At 32.9% G+C, this 12,037-nt stretch overlaps 1 protein-coding gene across 3 annotated transcripts in view; it reads right to left on the bottom strand.

Annotated features, from left to right (window-relative positions):
- LOC130897109 (leucine zipper putative tumor suppressor 2 homolog) overlaps nt 1-12,037 on the bottom strand; it is a 301,729-nt gene that overhangs the window by 268,077 nt on the left and 21,615 nt on the right. The window lies entirely within an intron of this gene.

The following is a 12,037-nucleotide window of genomic DNA, read 5'->3' as shown; positions in this document are numbered from 1 at the left end:
TGGCAAGTGATGGTGCATTTTTTGCATTGTAAAATATTGAGGGTAAAGGTCGTACTCCGCGTTCCTAAGTGGATAGCCGTGCAACAATCTTTCTGCTGTTTAGTCCGAGTAAATACCTATTAACAGCTATTTTTTGTAATTTGAAGATTTGCTCAAATTGAGTCACATCACATGTATCCCAGAAGGGAAGAGCATATCGGAGAATCGACTCAATAAGGGCATAATAAATTGTTAAGGAAGTGGATAAGTTCATTTCTTTGGAAACTGATCTCAGCGCAAAGTAGGAGAAACTTAATTCTTTAGATAAGGCGGCAATATGTAACTCCCATTTCAAGGAATTGTCCACAACAAGCCCTAAGAATTTTACAGATTCAACGACGTCAATGGTGGCGTTATTTGATATAAAAGGCTTCAATGTATTTTTATATATAAAGCTTTAGTTTTAGAAACGTTACTCATTCACAATGGACCATGTTTCTTTAGAAACTTTACAAGAATTGGCGAGTTTACTATTATAATGAATATCTTTGGCAGCTTTTATTGTTTTGACTGAGAGCAATAACAACAAGACTTTACAGGGAAGCTCACTCTAAAATTAATGTATACTCGTATTCACTCGTGTATAGTATTTTAGCTTTTAGGGGGCGGAATAATTCTTAATTTAATACTGTGTCATAATAGGGTACTTGCATTTTTTTTAAAGTATTTATTTTTGTTTATTTTATAAGTTCTTGATATGAAATATTGTCAGAAAGTAAATATTTGATTAAAAGTGAAAGAATAATATCTAAATATTTAATTGAAAACCGCAAAAAATTCAAATTTTTAACTACATAAGAAAACGATTGTTATTGGTTTTTAGTTGTAATGTCAAAGGTTTAATAAAAACATTGAGCAGTTTTCTGCTTGATGATCACTAGGTTATCGTTGCCGGCAACGTAGCGTGTGCTGTTATAATACTGTTTTTATTTATTAGTTACGTATAAATAAAACATTTTTCTATATATAAGAATAAATGAATAAACCTTTTATAGTTTAAGTTTACATTTTTACATAATCAAAAATTAAAAGTATAATAAACTTAATTACTATAAAATATTGAAATAAAATATTAAATTTGAATTTACTTGCATTAAAATTATGCTGGCAACAAAAATAATTACATCTCGCAGGATCGTCAAAACGACCAACACTTTCAAACCATTTTTGTTGTATATTCGAATTCCTTGGCATCATAAAAATCAGGTGTTTTAATCTTGGTATTTTTACACCATGGCATTAAACACGATACATATCCTATTTGTCAGATTAATCAAAGTTTAATAATAACGCTTATATTAGAATAACCTAGAAAATAACTGTCGTATTTACTTTGTATATGTTCAGTGTTTATTCTATTTCTATGACGTCGCGCAATATGGTGGCCTTACTAAAATGTTTAAGCTACCTACAAATTTTTTGCATTTTCAATAATTTTTTTCTCTATAAATATTGATGAAGTTGTATTCAAACTATCCAAAACTATTTTTCCTCAAACTATATCATATACAATGGAAGAAGAGAATTTTTTTGTCACGTAGTGCGATTTATGAATTTTTAAGCTCCTATAGTAAATAGGGTGCATCGCAAAAATCTTGCGTGACCGTGTCGGTGCCAAGTCTCAATATACTTTACACAAAGTTTCTAGTTTCTGCTTCTATCCATTTTATTATACTTGGGTTGCTACTTAAGTTTTGAGGTATGTCAACACTGATGTGAATATATCAAATCTGTTATTGTCATCATAGAGATTATCATTTTCAATAGTGAACGTACTCAGAACATGTTGTTATACGAGTGCTATTTGAGTTGTTTACAATTATTTGAAGCATTAATCTTGGTCAAAAAATGGAATGAATCGCGAATATTTTCATGCGATGATTTTCAATGTGGATTAAACCAACTCGCTTCGACTTTTAATGATGAAGCACCATCGAGCCACCGTGCTTCGATGCTTTTCCGAATTCTATCAAAGTTGTCCTTCGTAGATCCAAAATCGCCACAGAACATCGATGTTATGCGTAAACTGATATAGCAAAATCAGTCACGTAACATACGGTAAGATTGAGGCATACTTGAGCACTAGTTTCCTTCGAATACATTCATTATTGAATGAACATTTGGCTGTGAGAAACATGTATTGATCTTTACCCTCGTAGTAGGACTTGAACGACCACTCAGTCCAGTTTCAAATTGAATTTTTTACTATTATATAATTTTTGACTGACGAAGGATTAACACCTACACAAATAAAAAATGGAATGGAGGCTGTTTATAATGACTTGTGTACATCAGTTTCAACAGAGAACATTAAATTAGTGGAAGAATTTGTTCTATGCGACCGGCGCCTGAAAACAAAAGAAATCCTACAAGAGTATTTAAATATAACAAAAATTAGTACAAGGTGGGTGCCTCGAATTCTCAGCGTAGTGCAAAAGCTTCTCGAGTAGACTATTATGAACGATTATTAGAACATTGGCGCGAGGACCAAGACAGTATAATTGTTGAGAATTGATCAAATTGACAGCTGACCCGATCTATTCCAACCTTGACCTTATCCTTACATCACACTATTTTGTTTTATATACAGTCAAAGTTGGTAACCATGTTCATGTTCATTTTTAATTTAGTTAAGTTGGCAAGCGATAAGCACTTTTTGATATGTTCACATGACAGCGAAAAGGCGAAATGGAATGGCGACAGGCAAACGTGCTCCGATTTGTAATCTCAATAATTGTTAAGTATTGAGCAACAATCCGACGATTGTTTAGCAAGAGTTTTGTTAATCAAAACAAGTATTGTCAACTGATTCAAAAAGTACCTGAAACTCTGTTTAATAAATTGAGGATTTTGAAAATTTTGGACTTCATCATTTCTCAACAAAGAACCCAAACCCACTGAAAATAACAACAATAATCTACTCAATTATTATGGGGGATGAAATTATGGCTACAATATTTTGGTTCTGCTAGCGCCAAATAAGTTACATTGGTATGACTAAACAGTACTTGAAATCCAGAATATACCAGCATGAATATGATTGTCGAGAACATAATAAGAACAAAAAAGATAAAACAGCTCTGACCCAATATCATTTCACTAATGGTCACAATTTTAATTTTGAGGATGTGAAAATTCTGTATAAGGATCATAAATATGCAAAAAGATTCATCAGCGAAATAATATACATAAAACTGAATGATACAGTTAATAACTGTAAGGATTTGGCCAATCTCGGGGTTCCATATAACCATCATTTGAATGTTTATAAGTCAACACACACTGACCGGACTAGTACTTGATGGTAATAATTAGAATAATTTCAACAGTTTCCACCGTTCATGCTTCTCTGAATATGTATTGGAAAAGTTTGGGAGTATTCATTCAATAATAGATGTATCTTAACAGGAGAATTATCTATTCGTACGGAATATGTATATACTCGTAATATGTGTTTTATCTTTTACTGACGTCTAATAATGTTGTTTGCATATGTTTATTTATTGGTTTCTTTAAATAACTTTTCTATTGTTCTTTTGTTTTATACAACAATGTTCTTGTTTGTTTATGTTATATAGTTTATCTTAGATGCAGTGTGTCCTATTCATTTATATATACTTGTATGAATATTTATATTGTTACACAATCTGATTATTGTTTTACTTCTAATTTCACAATTCTTTGTTTACTTGTTTATCTTCACCAACGCCAACGTTTAATGTTGTTGGCATTTTAGAAAATCTTGAAGTACATAATGTCCATTTAGAACATGATTCTGGTGAGAGTTCGAATACATCCACTTTTCATCAAAGTAAGAAAAGGAAGTCAACAATCCCTGATAGTACTGAGACACAACCAGTTAGGAATACAAAAAAGAATAGAGAAAAGGTAGTTTCTAAATGAGAAAAAATAGAACCATCATTTTCTCTACATAAGAAAAGTACGGTCGCAGGATGGATTGAAAAATACAATATCAAAAAAAAGTCTTCATGGAATTTTTGAATTATTTTTTGACGACGTAATTTTGGGGCACAGTGAAAGTTCAAAGCTTGCTGCTCAAAATAACCATCAATTTTTTTTTCTCCACCAACTGTTTGAAAAAATTTTTGGGTATTCTTTTGTTGTCTGGCTATTACAGCTAACCACAGGAAAAAATGTACAGGAGCGAAGTTGAAGGATATTCCCAAGGACCAAAGAGACAAATTGTTTAAGATTCGACCGTTAATTTAGCATCTAAATAAGAAGTACATGACATTTGTAGTGTTCAACTAGAACCTAGTATTGATGAGCAAATGGTAAGTTACTTCGGACGCCACTACCTCAAACAATTCATCAGAGGAAAACCTATAAGATTCGGGTTCAAAATGTGGGCTCTATATTGTTCGGTTGGTGGTTATTGTTACCATTTTAAGGCTTATAAAAGAAAAAAGAACAAAAGAACCTGAAGTATCATATGGACTAGAAGGAGACCCCATAATGAGGTTGATTTCAAAAGCTGAAACTCTTGGATAGTACAGGGTATCAAAGTTGTTATGATTTATATGGAAAATTGGTTTATCTTTTCAAATATCCCATTGAACACATAACAATGCTATAAAGTCAAATTTATTCCAAATATATAATAAAATATAGAGTATTTCTTTTAAAAAATGTAACTGTGATATGGCACAACAATCTGGAGCACTTTGTAAGATTGTAAGTAATTCTAAAACGTAAAGACCTGTGATGGCTATAAAGTATCTCAAAATTGGCTACATTAAAATATCAACGGTACAAAACAAGATAACCCCCTAATTTACCTCCAATTGACGATTTTTGTGTACTTGTGTACTAAGAACGGAGCTAGACAACCTGAAAATGAGTGGAATTTACAGAAAAACACACAAGATGTTCAAGTCGTCTATGATCTAATAAGAGGTGTTCGCAGGAAATTTACTCCTAGTTAAGTAGCCTCTCTAGTTAGTTTCACTTATTAACTTTGTTATTTACTAAGCTTCAATTATGACAAAAAAGAGAAGTTCCATTGAATATACTTGTTACAAAACTATATGGTTAAATATTCTGTGCCATAACTATTAGGACATAAATTATCATCAATAAATGTACATAAAGCAGCGCTACTGCTCGGTTTGTAAATTCATACTCAAATTATCTCGCCATCCCTGATGGGAACCATTTAAGATTACCTAATTTCAGTCTTATAATCATGTGACTGTGAATAATCATAAATCTACCTATTTAACTTCTACTTAAGCGATTCCATGTGTCCGTTAACACTCGAGGTTCCTTTAGCTTATCAAATTACTTTATTTTGTATCGATGTGACTCACGACCATACATATAATTCTTTATAGCTTTTGTATACAATAGGAAGAGTATTTAAGAGAGCATACATACAGGAATAGTGTGTTTTTAATAGCCTTGACATTCAACGAGAACAGTAGCCAGATTATCGAAACCACTTTATTCATTTATATTTTATGTTAATAAATAGTTTTCACAAAGTTGTGAATCGACTCTTTTCAATCATCCATGTGAAAAACTTGTGATGGTTTCACAGGTTAAAAGTGTCCAACTATATTTTTCAATAGAAAAGAAAATGTTTTAATCCTTGAGATAATGGTAGTGTCATTGCACAGTGGCACCTATTGACAAGCCGCCACTAGTCGTAAATATTTATTTCCTTAGAGTTAAATTCTATTCTATTATTATTCTATCCTATTCTAAAATTCTATTATTATATTGTTATATTGTCCTCTTTAATCATTAAAAATATTACTACTTATTCTTATTCTCTTAACTTCATCATTTATAATACCGTAAAGCAAGCAAACCTTTGTCTAGTGTACATCGCGCTGTGTTATTGACATACATACTTTTTTCTTGTTATTTTACGAATGATAATACAGTCACGATCACGATGTGATATCGGGTTACGAAGTGATCAAAGTTATCACGATAAAAATATGTCTCAGCAAACTTTCCAAACCTCCATTGAAGACTTTAGAAAAACGAATAGCTTATCTTGAAATTTAATTAAAAGAAACCTTGAATGGAATAGACAGGTTAAAAAAAAGAACAAAACCACGAATATCCTATAGACCAGTCAATTAATTCAAAAAAACAGAAAAAAAGTCATGAACAGAAAATGGTTTTTCTTCTACAGAAGATAAAAATTCGAATAACACTGTTAGAAATGCTACAGATGTAATTATAAAAACAAATTTACTAAACAGAGCTGAAATGGAATATACTCAGAATTAGATACATTTTGTTGCCTAAATAATTTTAGGTCTAAGATTTCAAAATATTTAAATTTTGATGTGTCGATCTATTATGGTAATATACGGAGGTCGGCGCTTAAGTCTGGCAACAAATTTGCATTAAAAGAAAAAATGCAGCACCAAAATAAATTCATTAAAAGAAATTACAAAAGGGATTCGATAAAATGTTACTGTAAGTGTTCAAATTGATGCACATTAATGCATTTAAGGCAACATTTCTCAACGCAGAGACAGGTCCCGCAGGCCGAAACAACTTATGATAACCTCTGTATTAAAGAAGAGGATAAACAGATACCATCTATAACCAATTAAGAAACAGAAACTGAACATCAGAACATAAAAATAAAACATTCTGACCTTATGTCCGACTACAAATACTTTCTCAACAATTATCGCATTATTTCAATAAATATGAAATAAGTATGTATAAGTCAAATATTTCATTGAATCAAAATCAAGTACCGTTGAGTCCAGCCAATTCATATTAATTGAGACCGAACACTGTTCGAATCAATTGATTGTTCGGATTAGCCGAAATAATGAAAATAATCAAAAGGAATGCAATTTATCGTGTCCGTGGTGTTATAATATGAACGACTAAAACAAAACAAAATAAAAACTAGTTTTAATAGTCTATTTACTAATACTAAAGTAATATTACATGCACTAAGCATTAATGATAACAAATTAGCCTTCTGCGCCACTATTAATAGTTTTGTGACGTGAGGGGGCGAAAACGTGACAATACTGGGCACGGACTGTACGCACTTTAAATCGAGACCGTAGAAGCTTAGCCAAAGCAGAAACTCGTGCTCCTAGTTTTAAGATAAGTAGGGACCGAGTAATATTAATGGCCTGCTCTAGTGCTGCCGGTAACCATTAACTTCCTCTCATGATGATAGGCAAAGCTGCTAATCCTCGAGCCTTCAAACATATCAACATGAAGTCACTTCCAGTCTATTGTAGACACCAGAAAAGATGCTAGATGGATGGCGAATTATTTAAAAAATGTCTAATGGGCAGCTGAGTCTTGGGAAAATATTACATTTAAAGCAATAAGAGAATCTTGGAATAAACTAAGGACATCTTTGGAATTTTAAGAGCAGTCTACAAAAAATGACACCATTAACCTGATTTCACTGCTACAAACCAGGATGCAGTCGAAGCAGACGTGAATGAATGGACGGCGGCAGACGCCGATAGCATTGAGACTTTAACAGATGATGACATCAACGCAGCTGTGACGCACGAGCAAGTTCAGAGCGAAGAAGATGAAGGGAGCGCCGATGTGCCAGGGTGCGGAGAAAGTCTCGTACAATGAGGCAGCAGCTGCACTTGACCTTGCCCTTCGCTACTTGGAGCAACAGTCTACTGCCACCCGCGCAGATGTCATGTTCATGGCGGAAAATGGCGGAACTACGCAGCTAAAAACAGATTGTCAAAGCTGCAACAAATGACGATGAGGGAGTTTATATCCAAAAAGTAGCCTAAGTTTATTCTTTTGTTCAGTACGGTATATATCTAGAATCTTTTTGACTGCATATTTTTTCTTTTGCTCATTGTTTGCGTTTTGTCAATTTTGTCTGTTCTTATTAAACCAACTATTTGTACTTTATTATCATTTCTTTTCAACATAAATCATTTTCCCGACTGCTTTGTCCACTTTTAATTTTGAAAAATATATTTTCACATTATACCAAATTATGTACTGTATTTACAAACAATTTCTGGAACATGTTCGGATTAAGCGGACGTGCGGATCACCCGTGTTCGGACTATCCGGACTCAAGTGTACCTTTGTAATGATTGTGACCCTGTTTACCTAGGACAGACATCTCAGTATTTATAAACTAGATTAAGAGGACATGAATATAATAAAAATCCTCCATGAACAAATCATGAAATATAAAAAAAACATATATTTGATTATAAAAATTCCAACATGCTTGAAACGAAATAAAAAATAGATGAAAAGAGAATTTTCGGAAATATTTCACATACATAGAGAACGATATAAAAGATTTTAACAATTTGAGTAAATTCTATGTTATTAATTTTAACGCAACTACAAATCATTTAATTGCTGGCTGCTACATATTTTCGCAAACTAAGAAAAAAATATTATAGATGATGTATTGTTTATGCAAGTCGTCAATATGAAATCATATTATGATAAAGATCGAAATAGGTAGAAACGTCTTTTTTATATGTTTTAAAATCTAATTTTCAATTAGAAGAGATCTAAAATAAATACAATCAGCAGCAAAAACATATAAAAGTCTAAAATATAACAAACTAAAGAAATTAGGTAGATATGTTATATATACATAGAGATTCCGGATAAAAGTATTACTGTTCAACCAGTAATTTAAAAATACTGAAAAACGTGAATTGATTTTGAGTTGGACGTATTAACGTGATTGCACGTTGGTTTTTGATGAGTTACTTCCAAGTGCCCCGAAAATAACTAAGATTGAAGAAAACGTGATGAAAATCTACGATCTTGTATTAGCAGACCGTCGGGCCAATTGATGGTTCCACATTTGCTCAACTGAGCAACAAGCTTAACCGTGATACCACTTTAGAGTGAGATTTGACGCTGCCGAAAAGAATCTCCATCGTTTTGTAAATTTTCTAGTACACAAAGAGCAAAAAACAGTTGAGTAAGTGAACTTCACCTAGCGAATGTGCTCCGAAAGATAAAAAAACTGTTCTATTGACTGTAAATATAATGGCAATCGTTTTCTGGTATGATCGGAGAAAGGAAAAATATCTATTTATTGGGCGGATTCAACGCCGAATCGAAGAAAGAAAGGTCTCATTTGGCTCTTGAATCTGCCTTTTTTACAGCCAAACTGGTGGAATTAGGTTACGAACTTCAGCCCACCCACGCTATCCACCATATTTGGCCCGTGTGATTTTTTTTGTTTCCTACCTACCGCCTACACGGAATGCTACGTCTCCAGAAAATATTTTTTCGAAGAAGTTGAAGAAGTCGGAGCATCGTTGAGTGCTAAAAAGGACAAACTGAAAGGACACTATATTTGAAATCAAATCGCTACTATAATCAATAATGGAATATGAAGTTCATACTTTTTTGAGGTGGTTGTGAATCTTCTTGTTTTCAACAGAACGGCGCTTCTCTATATCTAGTATTATAGACAAGGCTCTCGATAAAATATTGGACAACGTGGTAAATTTGAATGACTATCAACGTGTCTAACACCATTCTCTTTTAAGATATTTGATAATAAGGCTTCCCAAAATGGACTGTATAATATTGAATATGTAAACAACAGAAATAGATCAGCTCTGCAGTGCTGCCAAAAAAATTAACTAAATGATAATAATATAAATTAATACAGCATTTTCTATTTTTAATACCTATCCAAAAACATTTTCAATACAGTAGCCTCATACTACTTTGTTAATAAAGCTGACAATGGATTAGCAGCGTTGAGTAAAATCGACCAGTTGATTACTCCACCTATATTCCGATTCAAGCTGTTGCAATATTATTTTTATCTAGAATACACGAACGTACTCTGCGCGCTTTTTCGGAGACTCAAGTTCCCGACGATCTTAAACAATGTGGCGCGATTTACGCGGGAAAGTTCGCTGAATTCAGTCCAGCACAATGAATGATACACAGTAGGCAGGTCCAGAGTAAATAGTTTTTTCCTCGCGACTTTCCAAACTTTCTAGTTATTTGCTACAATTTGATCTGAATGTAAATATACTACCGCGGAGAGAAATTATTCCCAACTTGACAAATACCTGAAGATTTTGTGAATGTTGATACGAATAAAAGATAGACTAAGAAACGAAAAATAAGCTATTACGAACTATACGAACTATTATGATAGAAATAAGATTCTGCTTATTGAAAATCGTATTTTCGATCATCGATCAGCGAATCTGCAACGTCTCTAGACCCTTAAAAAAATGTTTCTTCTTGCTCTGCAAACCAGACCTCCACAGCTTTTATTATCTCCTCGTTGGAAGAAAATTTATGACCTTTTAAACTTGTTTTCAGTTGAGGAAAGAGATGATAGTCGGACGGAGCCAAATCTGGTGAATAAGAGGGGCGTTTTAGTAACTCAAACCCTAAATCACGAATTTTTTGCATGGCAACATGAGATTTGTGTCCACGGGCGTTGTCCTGCAAAAACAAAACAATGTCGAATAGTAATCTCCAGTTATTGTTCCACCATTATCCAAATAATCAATCATGATTACTCCATGGCAATCATAAAAAACTGAAGCAAGAACTGTTCCAGCAGATTTTTGGACACGAAACTCTTTAGGTCTTGGAGAATCAAAATGTCGCCATTCCATCGATTGTTGCTTTGTTTCTGGATCTTTGGAATGTATCCAAGTCTCATCCATAGTAACATTTAAGAAGTCTACATCGTTTTTAATTCGAGCAAAGATCTAACGCGATGCTTCTACCATTGCACGCTTTTGGTCAATATTCAAACAATTGGAGATCCATTTTGCAGCATTTTTTTTCATTTCCAAATTGACGTGAATTATATGATGAACGCGTTCGTATGAAATATTCTGTGCTTCGATGGTTTAATAAAATCATGTCATCAATTGCATCGATATTTTCGGGGACTGACACAGACACTTTACCGTTTTTGTCATAATCGCCCGACTTCAACCCGATTGAGTTTTTGTGGAATAAATTGGACAGGCAGTCTTACTTTCTCTTTACATCTTTGAAATATCCTGAAAGACAAATGGAGTCAAATAGAGGGCAATTATTTGTCGAACTTGTTACCCAGAAGTTTTTTTTGGAAACACCTACAAATTTTTACCACGAGCAAAAAAGCAAAATTAACCCTCGATAACACTAAATTCGTTTATTTTTAAAAGAATTTTCTCTCATTTTCAAATATTTAAATAAGTAGAAGAAAGAAATGGCTACTTTTACCATCGATTATTAAAACGCAAAAATTATACGTTGAGAACTTTTCTATAAATACAGAAAAAGTACTAGAAAAGCTTATATTTATTGACAAATTAGGATTGGATTTGCTTCGTCGAAGACTTAAAGCACGTTAAAGAAACAATAGTTCACTTTATGTTTTAATCCCCATCGAGAGATGACGTGTGTTCCCAATTGCGGCCATGAATTACGTATTATTTTAATATGAATTTCCAGAAACGTAAATGCTAATTGGAATCAATTGGTTTCGAATAGATTATAATCACAATCGATAACGGATTGACAGTCATCCAGTATGAATAAATCACATTTTTTGCAAGCAAAATGTCATTGTCGTAAGAAAGCAACTTTCTTATTGAACAACGGATACGACGAGATATACAAAAAAGTCGACCGATTAGTATGATAATGATTTAACAGAAGGTTCGCATATGAATTGAAATTACCTACATATATTATTTACCGGTCCCCGAACGCAACGGACTCGCTTGCTCGACACGACCATGAACTTGTTCTACTCATAATCCGGAACTCGACCATTTGTTAAAAATAACATTTCCATAATTCTTAAAGATGAAAGTTATATTATTATTATCGGCATCCTGACAAAAGTTATGTCACATTCTTGATATCTATAGGGTATAATAAGTATTATTATCATTATAATTATGACATTTTTCTCCACCTCTTCTCTCTCTATTTGTATTTATAGACCATCTAAATCTACTATTCATTCTTTATCGAGAACCTCAGAAATTTA

The sequence above is a fragment of the Diorhabda carinulata genome, chromosome 8 (genome assembly GCF_026250575.1).
Source record: "Diorhabda carinulata isolate Delta chromosome 8, icDioCari1.1, whole genome shotgun sequence".
Classification (NCBI taxonomy): domain Eukaryota; kingdom Metazoa; phylum Arthropoda; class Insecta; order Coleoptera; family Chrysomelidae; genus Diorhabda; species Diorhabda carinulata.
The sequence above is the reverse complement of the archived record's forward strand: the minus strand, read 5'-3'. Positions and strand labels throughout refer to the sequence as shown.